Source organism: Vidua chalybeata, chromosome 4 (assembly GCF_026979565.1).
Source record: "Vidua chalybeata isolate OUT-0048 chromosome 4, bVidCha1 merged haplotype, whole genome shotgun sequence".
NCBI classification, from domain to species: Eukaryota; Metazoa; Chordata; class Aves; order Passeriformes; family Viduidae; genus Vidua; species Vidua chalybeata.
In genome coordinates this window covers 18,063,316-18,076,584 of record NC_071533.1, presented here as the reverse complement: position 1 = coordinate 18,076,584, position 13,269 = coordinate 18,063,316, and the positions used below count along the sequence as shown (strand labels likewise).

The 13,269-nt window shown below is 40.6% G+C and overlaps 1 protein-coding gene across 2 annotated transcripts in view; it reads right to left on the bottom strand.

Moving 5' to 3' along the window:
- Positions 1-13,269, bottom strand: part of ADGRL3 (adhesion G protein-coupled receptor L3) — a 479,733-nt gene that overhangs the window by 184,840 nt on the left and 281,624 nt on the right. The window lies entirely within an intron of this gene.

The following is a 13,269-nucleotide window of genomic DNA, read 5'->3' as shown; positions in this document are numbered from 1 at the left end:
CATAAGGGCTTTTTGCCCAGTGTCTCTTGGCATGCTTTGAGTTTGAGATTGCTTTGTATGGTGAAGTATTACAGAATAAGATAACACTGTGTTATCAAGGCACTAAGGAAGGGCTTTGCACTAAAGAAATTCAGCCAAAATTCCTTTTCAAGGAGAGCAGAGAGCACATTTGAATAAGCACTAAATTCAGCAGGGGAATATCTAATATGATTGGTTTTAAAGACACAGAAATGAGTATTTTGCTGTGTTTTGAATGTTAAGTGAGAATTTTAAAACACCAGAGGAAGAAAATAAATGCTTTATAACCACAGTTTCAGCCAAGATGCTGTAGCAATTTTATAAATCAGAAAATAAACAAATTATTGTGATTCTATTTTTGAATGGCTACTATCACAAAATACCTTTGGCTCATTTGTTTTGGCAATGTATCTAGATTCTGCATCATAAACAGTAAATGTTTTTGTAGCAAATTGTGTAAGAGCAATGAAGATTTTTAAATGGACTTTTCTCCACCAAATTAGGCACCAATCCTGCAGATGCTTCCACAGTTTGTTTCCAGATAAGGCACGTACATAGGATTTTATATCTAGAGCAAAAACAGGCACAAGCTTAAGGGAATATAGTTTCCAAGACTTTTGGTCCAATTTCTGAGGACTGCTACAGTTCATCTGGATTGCTCTTCAAGAGCCAGGCTTTTAGCCGCAAAAGCCTTTCACCTGCTGTATTTAGAACAATTATTTATTATAGAGCAGTTTCTAAAGTAAAGCAAAGCAACAAATGGGGATTAAAAGAAAAACTGAAGGACTACACAGTATTTTCTGCAAAGCCAGGTATCTGACAAAGCACTAATCAATATCATCATGATATACCATGATCTCAGGCTACAGACAGTTCTTTGCAGCAACATTGCACAAACTTCTTGAAACTTCAAGTAAGAAGTTTTGCAGAAATTCCCTGTCCCAAGGACTCTTGGGAAAGGCTGATCGATAGTTGTGCTGCAAACACAAATTTCACCCTTGCCCAGACAGGTGCAGCTCCCAGCAAGCTGAGAAAGAGTAGGATCCTCTTAGAACGGAATTGATGTCTGCACACAGTTTTCCGTCGTGCAATATTTCATGGTCCTCATTTTTTGGTTATTAAAATAGGATGTTATCCAACAAGTGGAGGGGAAAACAAGGTCAGGGATTTGGTTCCCATCTCAGAAGTGGCAGCTAAAGCTGCTGAGCAGCATGTGTTTCTTGTTTGAAACATATCACTTATTCTTATAAACAATAATATATACCATCTGTTGCAGCCATTCATAATTGATAAGATTTGGGCTGGTTTTGACTGCAAAAGCCCATTTCAACATGAGTGTAGATGTTCAGATGCAAAAGTGTTGCAAAGCAATTTGCATGAGCTTTCTTACCACACATTACACCAACAATGTCCAACTTCCTCCAGGCACTCACATGAGGCTCTGGACACCCCATTTATTATTTTGCTGGGAATCATCAGCATCTTCTCATGGCAAAAATGGTTTATCTTCAGTTGGAATTACCATCTAGAGTCCAACTGTTCAACCACTTCAGGGCTGACCAAAAACCAAAGCATAGTATTAAGGGTGTTGTCCAAATAATTCTTAAAGACTGACAGGCTTGGGGTATCTAACACCCTTCCAGGAACCCTCTCCAGTGCTGGACCTTCTCAATAAAGAAATGCTTCCTAATGTCAAGACTAAGCTTCCTCAGGCACAATTTGAACTAATCCCATGTGTTATATCACTGGATGCCAGGGAGCTGAGCTCAGCACCTCCCTCTAACTCATCCTTTCCTCAGGAATCTGTGGAGGGTAACAAGGCTGTCACTTGAACTCTTTTTCTCCAAACTTGACAAATCAAAAGTTATCAGCTGCTCCTCACAGGAGCAGTCTTTCATCCCTTTCACTGGCTTTGCTGCCCTCCTTTGGATGCATTAGAGCACCTTAACATCCTTTTTATATTGTGGGGTCCAGAACTGCACACAGGACTCAAGGTGGAGGCTGCATCAATGCTTAGTACAGCGGGATAATCACCGTTTTGTTCGACTGGTTATGCCGTGTTTGATGCTACCCAGGATGCAGACAGTCCTCTAGGCTGCCAGGGAACTCTCTGCTGGCTCACACTGAGGTGTTGTCAACCATCACCCCCAGATCCCCTTCTGCAGGGCTGCCACTCCCCCACACCAGGCAAAGAATCCAGCAATTGTTCTTGTCAAATTTTGTCCCATTAATCATTGTCTGATGCTCCAATATATCTGTACTCCCTCTGCAATACCTCTCATCCCTCAAGAGAGTTAAAAGCAACTCCCAGTCTGGGATCATCAGCAAACTTGCTGATAGTGTATTCCCATCCTGTATCCAGATCTTTGATCCACTAGGCAAATGACCTTGTCATAGAAGAATACCAGATTACTTAAACAGGGATCTGCCTGTGTGAACCCAGGCTGACTGTGCCCGGCAACTAGAATATTCTTTAAATGCCTGTCAATAGTACCCCACTATGATCTACTTCATAGGAACATGATCTACTTCCAGGAACTGGAGTTAGAGTAACAGTCCTTCTTATAAATTGGAATAACATTAGCTACCTTCAAGTCAGCAGGGACCTCCCCAGACTCCCAAGACACTTAGTAAATGATCAAGAGGGGTCTTGCCATAATATGTGCTAGTTCCATCAGAACTCTGGGATGAATTCCACCAGGGACTGTAGACTTGTCAACATTCAGCTGATGCAGCTGGTCCCTTACAGTCTCACAAAAAGAAAGTCACTGCTCCCACACACTTATGGTCCTCCAACTGAAAGGACCAGGCAGCCCAAGGCTTTCCAGGATTATTAAAGAATTGGGGAACAAAAACGAAGTAACATTCAATGCCTCCACTTTATCTCCATTAGAGGAGTGATCACATTAAACAAGTGTCACTCCCAGTGTTTTCTTTAGATTTTCTTTTGCTATTAAAGTACTTTTTAAAAAGCTTTGTGTTATCTGCCACAACACTGGCTAGTTTCAACTCTGATTGAGATTTGGCCTTTCCTGTCTTCTCCCTGCATGCTCAAACCACAGCTCTGTGATCTTCCTTTTACCAAGGCAAAATGTAAATGATTGTTTTTGTGTACTTTAGAACTGGTTTGAGACTTAGCCACTTAATTTCGTTTCTGAGACAAGACAGCAGAACGGACCAGTCCTCTTTGAGAAAGACACGCTTTTCCTTTTCTCTGGAAATCTGTCTATATTATCATCACTGCACCACAAATTTCTCCCAAATGTGAAGGCTCAGACTCATGCTGTTTAATAAGCAAAGCTGCACTAATTTAAATACTGTCCAATTTCACTCTCTGCATCCAAATTCCCTCCAACTCAACAAGAAAACTCCCAGGTGTTTCAGTGGGCTCTTATCAAAGGCATGTGCTGAAAGACAACTACTATACCTCTATTAAGATGTTTAAAAAAAATCAGAAAATACCATCCAAAACTTAAGACATTAAACTTATGACAATTAACATTAATTGTCATAAACATGACAATTGAATCAGGTCATATTTTTAATGGATTCTATTAGAAACACTGACTTTTTGTTTTCAAAGTACCAGCCACAGAATGTAGATTTGTCACTTTCTGGTAATTACTAATATCCTCCCCCACCAGAGTCATCTGGAACATATTTAATTATTGACTTCACTGGAAATGTACACGGCACATGCTCACTCTTCTGAGTAAGTCTTTAAATGGACAAAGGCCTATTTGTTTCTCCTCTGAAACCCCATCTTGAGCACATAAAAGATCCCCCAGATTAGGCTTCTGTAGTTGCATACACCATATATAAGATGCAAGCACACAAGCTGACATCCATCAAACCTTTAAGCACATGTCTGGCTGGGAGTGTCCCAGTGGTGCCAATGGGAAAGGCCGAGTGAAACCAGGGCTACAACTGTGCCTTGTACAAACACCTACGTGGCAAGTTTATCCCTGCTTTACAGCTTGTGCCTCTGCATCTCATGCCCTGGTATGCATCAGAGCTGGCTCAGGTGTGCCTGTAGGATAGAAGCATCTTTTCCCTGCTGCATTTTAGTAGCTGCTGCCTCCACACCTTCAGCTCCATACTGATTACTGACTGAAAGTCTTTCCTGTTTCAGGCACTGCCAAACCTGAATGTAAATACCCAAAGCAGCAGCAGCAGGATACAAATGTGATTATATTTACGCAGGACTAATTTCAGCCTGTGATAAGGCAAAGACCACCAGTAGAGATACCATGTAATTTCATACCAAAGACAGTCACTAGCCACTCCATTCTGCTCTCCCACATGAGGCTAGACTATGAAACTCATTTACCTTACAATTTCAATGTTTTGAGCCATGTCTTACTAATAAAAAAAATATCTCCAACACCATCTATACATTGTTTCCTAAATTTTTCTTCTCAAAGTCAAATATTCAAACTCAAGTCTGCATTTACTCCACGGACTTTACATTACTTCCAAGCCTTCAGTTTTGCTGCAGACACATGGAACCATCTTTTAGGGCTGCATTCAGAATAGCACTTAAATGCGCAATTTGCTGCTTTAAATAGTAACATAGGTGGAATGATGCCAGAGTGGTTCCTATACAGACATTAAAGGTAGATTTCCAGGGAAGCTCAGCTTTCATTAGGGCACCTAAATATAATGGACTCATTTTCAAAATCCCAAGAGCATAATAGTTCCTGTTCTGTTTAGAAGAACCATTATTTTGCAGATCTGAACATCTGAGGTTTCGGAAGCTTTCAGGTGCATGAGTGTGCATCTGTGTTGTCCTGCAAGCTATTGTAAGGGATGAAATGGAAAAATGTGAGATTATTTATTTTTAAAACAATAAAAAGGACAAGGCCCCGACGCAGCCTTTCCTGGGATAAAAAGAAAGGACTCGGCTGGATTATGTGGTAACATGCCAGCCCCAGCTGCACCAGCATGTGCACTCCAGCAAGGGACAAGACAATAGTTCCACTCACAGACACTGTTCAACACACACAAAAGAGAAGGAAAAGAAACAACAGGAAAAAAAAAGCCAAACCAGAGTTAATGAGGTGCAGCTGAATAATACCTTCATAAAAACAGGGAGAGAAACCAGGTAGACGTCATCTGCAAGGTAAATGAAAATTATACATCTCTGAGGATTGTCAGTGAAAATTGAGATCTGGAAGGGAATTTGCTTTTGATATTGGAAGGGATAAATACCCACTGTAAATCTTTTTATGTGGGCTTGTAGAGCGGAACAGAGAAATTAAAGATAAATGAGATTAAGGCATTTTTTAAAACTACATTAGACATTTTTAAGTTACCCATGGAGTGAAAAAGGACTTTGGAGGAGGAAATTAGTTTAGACCCTCAGCAATACATTAATCTGTAAAATCAATTGGAATAAATCTTTTCTAATCTGAATTGGTCATCATTCCACTCCCCATCCCTTCACCCTTCACCCTGCCCCACCCCCTCCCCCCCCCCCCGCCCAAAAAAAAAGCCCATAAGAACATTTCTGCATGTTCTGGCAATCAGCCTAGATAAGCGACATGCCATGACTATTTTTAGATAAGAAACCTCTAGAAATAAGTTGCAGGATTTGTTTGGTGCTTTGTTTTTCAAAAGGATACCCTGGGGAAGGCCCTTTTGCCTTAGTCTTCCACAATTACTCCCATTTTACTCCTCTTGGAAACAGAAGCTAACAAAAATCAATGTTGGTCTCCTTTGCCAGAGCTTGAAGTGCATACAACCACTGTGGTTTCATGCAGGTCGATATTGCTAAAAGTTGACTGGAAATGTTGTTAGGAAGAAAAGTGGAGGAAATGAGGGAAAGAAGTAATACATTCAGATGTATTTGGCTCTCTTCCTGGGAGCCCTTTTAATATAAAGAAATTCAACAAAGTTGTATTTTTAGATGTGAAAAGATGCATTTTCGTATTTCACACACTAAAGGGATTTGCCTTAATATACTCAAATTTCCCCCCTCCCTCCTCCTCCCTCGTGTGCTAGAAGAAATGAACTTCAATCCTCATCTTAGCCACTGGATATACATATTCTGTTCTCCCTATTGACCAGAATAAAACCCAATAAATGTATTTCATTTCTTTTGTGGATTTATAATAGCACTTGGCAAGGATGGTCTTAATCTCCTTACACTGCTTGCACCAATGAAAGAAATCTTTGCAATACTTCTTATAAGAGAAATTAAAGGAAAATAGGAATAAAACCTGGAGATATAAATATTATTTCCATTAAAATCTGTTATAAAATATGAAATCCATATCAATGTGTCCAGAGGGTGCTTGGCATAATAGCACAATTTAGGCAATAGGTTATTAAAGATGGGAAGAAATATATATTTCCCTTAATGATGACAGAATTGTTCAGAGACAACTGGGAAGTGTGGGGTCACACTTAGACAGCAAATTGGTGGCAAATATCTGTAAGTGTCACGTCAGAAAGAGTTGAAAAACATGGCTTGGTACAGATGACCTAAAGCCAGGGGGGTTCTTCTCATTTGTGCTCCAGAAAAGCTTTTGCAGGGGTCAGGCTGCTATGTTTTGCCAGTATCTTTATTAAGGTAGCACAAAACTATTTCAGATACTACAAATATGTCTCACTATTTAGATACGGAACCATCAGCTGAGAAGGTGGGAGGACTGCAGCCTATTACTTTATTGAAGGATATCCCATATTTTCATTCTTATTTCTATGCAGTATTAGCTACAATTCCCTTTTTGGCTGAGACAATATCAGTTATTTACTACACTAGAAATGGGTGTGACAAAGATGAATTTCTTGAAAAAAGCTAATGAATTCATATAGCATCAGGTTATCAGGAACCTGACCCAAAGTTTCCCTGCAATTTAATGACCTGCAATTCAGATTCAAAGGCCAAAGGCAGTCGGGCAACAGATTGAAAGATTTTAAGTACCTTTTAGTTTAAATGAGTAGAATCAAACCAAACCTATACACTTTCTCACTAAAAATTCAGCTGCTATGGGTCAGGATTGGAAAGGAATAAATAGTGCATAGAAGTCACACAAGGAATTAAGTTACCCCCTTACACTCATAATCTTCATAAAATAAATTACACTACACATCACAGTTTCCCACCTTCAACTTCCATAATAAACGAATTATAGAGGCCCTCAGGAGAACTGACAGGGCTCTATATCAAGAAAAACAGCCTATGTGAGAATCATATAACAGACCTACACTAAATTCTTTGACTTATTTAAAGTCTGGTTCTCCACATTGCAAATTTTCTGAGAGTGAGATGATGGTGGGGAGAGATGTGAATTTTGCCTCTTGTGCTCTACCACAGAAACCTTTTCATATTCTTAAAAAAAACCCAAAACAATTTCTCCCACCTGAACAAGCTTAAAAATATAATAAAAATATCAACAAATGTACAATCAAGCATCCCATGATCATGTGAGAAGTTCATAGGTTGCCCAAGCTGTAGTACACTCCAACTCTCATCCACTGCAGCATCTCAGACCTAAAGGAGTTGAGCTTACCACTGTGGTGACTTTTCTGATAAAGACAGCTTGTGCAACTCCAAGACATATGGGAACAAAGCCTGTTGTTCATGGAGATTTCCAGAACCAATGCATGTTTTAAAGACAGAATGCATCAGTGCATGGATGCATTTCAACACTTTAAGCCTGGGACTAGGGAGAGGTGAGGTGGTTCAGGAGGTAATCAGCTAAACACCCAGGAGAGAGCAAAAGAAAAAAAATTACTTTTCACACAACGGCTCATGTTGGCATGGGTGGAAGACATGAAGAAGTGTCCCACTACCTAGAGGAAAGGACAGAGATGACAGGAGCCAGCAGGAGCTGGCTTTTCACAGAACCATGCTGGAACTCAGAGATGCAACAGGTAGTGATGGCCTTCCTAACTATGGAGATTCCCTAACATGTATCTAACTTCTCCCCACAATAAAATCCATTATGTTCCTGCTGGCAGCAGACCTTCATACCAGTATGCATTAAAGACACACTGGAAACCACCTAACTTCCTTATTTTAACCCAAACTCATCTCATATTCAAAAATTAACCATGTTGCCATTTATTTCATTGTGCCTTACAAAAATGTTCATTTCTCTTTGTATCAGGCTACTTCAACTTTTCAAAATACCTTTATTTCCCTAGCTCTTAGCTTTCCTTCCCTTCTTGAACATTATGCATACAACTATTCAGATAGGTCAGCCTGCAGATTTGCAAAGGCCCATAATATCAGGTTATTTTAACTAAGAGTGCTTTCCAATGGGCACTCTCCCTACAAACACAGAGTAAAAGAAGACTGATAAGGGAAGCAATATATTCTTTATTTCTGCCTCTCTGGATTAAAGAAAAAATCAAAAACCCAACAAACTAGCAAGCAAAGCTGTAAATTTAAGTGAATACAATAAAGAGGCTTTTTTGACTGCAATGCCAGGAAATTGTAAACATTGGAAGAAAGGCAATTTGTCAGCAGGAGACAAAGACTCTCTGCACAGAAATAATCATAATGGATAATTAGGTCTGATGTTGGGTTTTTGGTTTGGGGGTTTTCTTGTTTGCTTTTTCTTTGGTTTTACTTATTTTTCCCAGCCTGTGCACAAAAATAATGTATTTAACAAATAAAACAAAGGAGGCCAGGCTTTAGGAGGGAATTCACTCATTACTGGCCGAAATGTCAACAGTCAGACTTAATCCTTTGGGAACGTTTACCATTTTCCCTGCTGGGCCTTGAGGGACCAAATTCTCTTGGGAGAAAACAAAACCAAAGCAAACATAAAAACCCAGGGCAAAAAAGAAAAGCTAGAAGCTGCTAGTCCATTTGTTTAACAAAACACAGCACTGCTCTCAGTGGGCAAACACTGCCTTCTCAACCGATGGAAGAGGCAGCAAGAAAATGCAGGGGGAAAACCTAGAGGCCACATAATGGCCTTACAGCACTCCAGAAATAATTAAGAATTGTATTCTAGGGAAAAGTGGTCTCATTAAACTGTTTTCAGATTGCAATTTTGTCCCATCTTCTCCCCCACTCTCCCCTTCTACTAGCAATGTTAGAGGAATGAAAATATCAGTTTGCTTTCTAGTGCTTGTATTCTCTTAAAAATGTCATTATTCAATTATCTGTCTATTCACTGGCCCTAAGGTCCAGCAGAGCAGATATTGTGCACCTTCATGTAATGTTTTTAAATGCATTTCAGTCCACTTGTGATACAATAAAACTTTATTGAATTCTGTTCCCACATCACACTTACCATCCCTAACTTTTATTGATACGTGAGCCCATCTACTCTTCTATCAGCAATAAAAGGAATCTTTCTAGCAAGCTGTGACCTTTTCTTCCATCACTACAGCAACTGGGAAATGTGATTTCAGTTCCACGTTTAAAAAGAAAAAAAGTCCTAAGAAAATAAAGGATGAAATATGCTCATGTGTTGTTTTGGTTTTTTTTTTTTTTTTCCCCTTTCTCTTGTTAGTATTAAAGAAGAAGGAAATTCTCTGTAAGCACCAGAGATGTGTGGTGCCTTCACATTAGCCCACACAGAAAGAAACAGAATGGAAAGAAAGAACAATTCATCCTTCCCTGGAAGCCACGAGTATTTTTCCCTTGTAAGAAACATCCCTTTGAACAGATCTCCCCAGTAAAAGCTGATGGAAGACTGGTGGCCTGGGTGTGAGGCAGGTTATCATCACAGTGGGATATGCCATGCCTGAGGCACCCTCCTGCTGCTGCCATCCTTTCCATCAATGCAGCAATGGTCTTGTCCTCATTGAGTCACCACCCTTTTGGCACTTTGCCCTATACCATAGCTTAAATTTTCCAATTCCCTGTTCAAAAAACAGACTGCTTCTGAAGGACAACAGTGCACAAGTTATTCTGTGACCTCCAAAACTTATAGATTAAGGGAACTGGGAGCTCAGGATAAACTGAAGGTAAATTTGACTCAGATACACCTAAATCCTCTTTTCAACACTGTGCTGAATCCTTAGAAGCCTGTAAGGTTGTCTCTACAGGGAAATGAGCAGAAGAAAGCATTCCAAAATACCTCTGGTGCTTTCAACTCATACCATTTTCAAAATCTAAATAAAAACTAAATGCAGACAATCCCTAAATTTTAGTCTAATCCAGTGGACAACAGCTGCTCACATGTTGGAATTTCCCCCTCTTCTGATCTGGAGTGCCACCCATGAAGGGCAGTGCCACTGCCATGTCCCACGGAGCACATGTGAGAGAAAAGGGAGCCTCAACTGGGTTGTTCACTCTATTCCTCTTTCTCAGAAATACCTGCAGAACTACTAAAACATGGATGCTTTGAGCTGTGAAGTGTCACACACATACAGAGGCAGTATTAGCAAAACTAAAGGGTGGGTTTGGGTTTACCATGTTATTGATAGAAAGTGTGTCTGATTAGAGTGACAACTAGCTGGGCAGCTCTCCCAACACCACTTCTCCTGAAAATCTGGGTTCTCTTGCTGGCCACTGGTCTCATGTACAGCTTTGGATAAACCACTCGTCTGCTTTCTGTGCTGGCTCATGAGTAAAACAGGAAGGCCTTTAGCATATTACAAAGGTGAAATAAGAAAAATTTTACTCCTAGATGTACTGGCACCATGACAACAGGATTGTACAAGCACCAGAAGATGATAGTGAAGTGTTTCTGCAATGAGAGTGTTGACCTAGCTTTACAAAACCACCTCCACCACTGCTGTTCCCATTACCCATTTAACTCTGCTCTGTAAAGGGAGAAGGGCAGAGGGAAGGAATGTAGTAGGAAACAACAGAGTACTGGATCAAGGGGACCCTCACCATGTCAGGTTTCTCATTCTCAAACACAGCACAAATCACCTCTCCACAATGAAACATGTCCACAGCTCTGGTAATGGCAGACTGCAGGTTTGCAGTAGTACATATTCAGTTGAAAACCATGGACAATCTCTTTTGGTCAGTAATTATTAAAAGCAAATACAATTTAAGAGAACTGGAGTAGTAAATTAAGTATTTCAGAAGCGGCAGTACCTAAAGCAAGTGTTAAGAGAAAGACATGCCATGTGCTAAGCCCTACTTTGAGAAAGACAAAATTATTTGGATGATTTTTTTCTGATACCAGAAAAATAGGACAACTGATGCCAGTGAAGCCTGACAAATTAGGTCTGCTATCTTTTTACCTGCTGATATCACCTACTTTTCACTGTCAGAAGGCAACCTAAGAAGCCCAAGTGTCCTGGAATGACTGTCTCTTCTAGTAGAAGGCTGCTGCTACCAGATAAAGCAACTACAGGATCAGGAATATGAGGACTGGGCTATCTGCATAATCATCCCTCATCTTGTCTACATGGAGAGAGTAACTGCAGCCCAATAAAACTCTCCTTATCAGGGCTATCTCTAGTGAATACAGAGGAATGCAGTGTGTGGGGTAATGTAAAGAATATTTTACAATATATGAGCTACCTAGTTAGAGAACATTTGTATTTCCCCCATCTGAGAAAAAAGGGGGATACTTTCCTGTAGAAAATGATATGAGCTAGTGGTGGAAGAGTTAAGAAATAAATAATAAAATCTCAAGAGAAACAGACGAATGAATGGAGTTTTAAATCTTCCAAATTTTTTCTTTGGGGGAGCATATAAACTAGCACTATACTGAGCACAAGTGCCTAAGGCCAGTCCTAACAACATCTGTTAAAGATGACTCCCAAACCCTCTCCTCTTGAGATGCACACCCTCCCTTCTGCTGCTCAGCCAACACTTGGGTAAATCCACTCTCTGTCCATAAAGAATAATTTGAAATTGTGAGGAGTAATCCATCCAACCAGACAAAGGCAAGCTGGAATTGCACACAAGTACAACTGCCTGCTGAAATATTAATTCCTTTATCATGCAACTGAGGTGCTCCTTTAGCAGATGGCCATATGGCAGACCCCACCACTCACCAAAGGCTGGCTGCACAAGGGCTGAGGCATGTGGGTTCAGTGACAAGAACTGACCTCTGACAATAACAGGGCAGAAAAGAAGGAACAGATTTCATCCACCAGGCGTGGCTTTGGTCCAGACATGCCTCTGCTGACCTACTTGCCCAGAGCTGACACGTTCCCCATCACTTGGATGGCTTTCACTTATGGGACACTCATGGGGCCCCCGTGGGGAACATCTATAGAGTTAATCTTGAAATAGAGGCAGCAACAAAGCCAGGCAGAGACTGAGGCAGGAGAAGAATAAAATGAAGCTCTAGGTTTCCCACTCCATGTCAGCACATGAAAGGACACAGTTTACCTAAACACAACCTAGTTCACTGGTGCTACGCTAAATAACAACACATGAAGATTTGACCCAAAGTTTCCTAGATAACACACAACAAGAACAACCTCAGAAGACTAGATCCTATTTCATCATGTGCTCGCTCTTTATCTTTCCCCGCTAACTCTACTTGCAGAGGCACTATATTTGATTCATAAAGAAATGAAGGAAACAGCCATCAAATCTCCTACCTTAATTGCAAAGGCAGAGTGTCAGTTGTCATCCTTCTCCTCCCTACACTCAGATAATTAAAAAATACTCAATCCCCACTGTACATTTGCTACTGAGCAACGTCTCACATGAGTTATTCTATATCTTGTACGCAGGGCAAATTAACACTTTGGGGTGTAATACTGACACACTGCCTTTCTCACAAGGCACCACTATTCCTCTTTGTTTCATGTGCAACAAAGGCTGTGGAGGGGTACCAGGTAATGACTACTACTTTAACAGCCCAGTCTCTGGAGGGAACAGCATACCCTCATGCAAATATAAATCACAGGGAAATACAACCTGCTGTGATAAGTTGAAACCAGTCTTCCCTAACCCCTTCCATGCACAGTGTTGCTTCTGAAATGAAAAGCCTCATTTAGAGTGGAATAACTCTAAACTATAATTTGGAGTATATTCTGCTTCATAGGGTAGATCCTAAGCCCTGATGTCAATTTTTCCGTGAGTTTAATAGCTCACCCCATAAAAAGTATTCCATTGCTGCATTTAGAAGCTTCACAGTTTTGTTTAGAAAAATCAAATATGGACACACTGAGACTGCTGCCAGCATAGTATCCAAGTCCCTCAACAGAGAGACTCGGACAAGAGAGGTCCCCTTTACTCAGAGAGGTGGTCTTGGAGTTTCACAGAAACCAACCACCACATAGTCTTTCCAAGCTGAGGCAGCAGGCAGGTGGCCACCTCCTGCCTGAGGGATGGGGACCACCCCAGGGGCTGTAAGCTCTTGT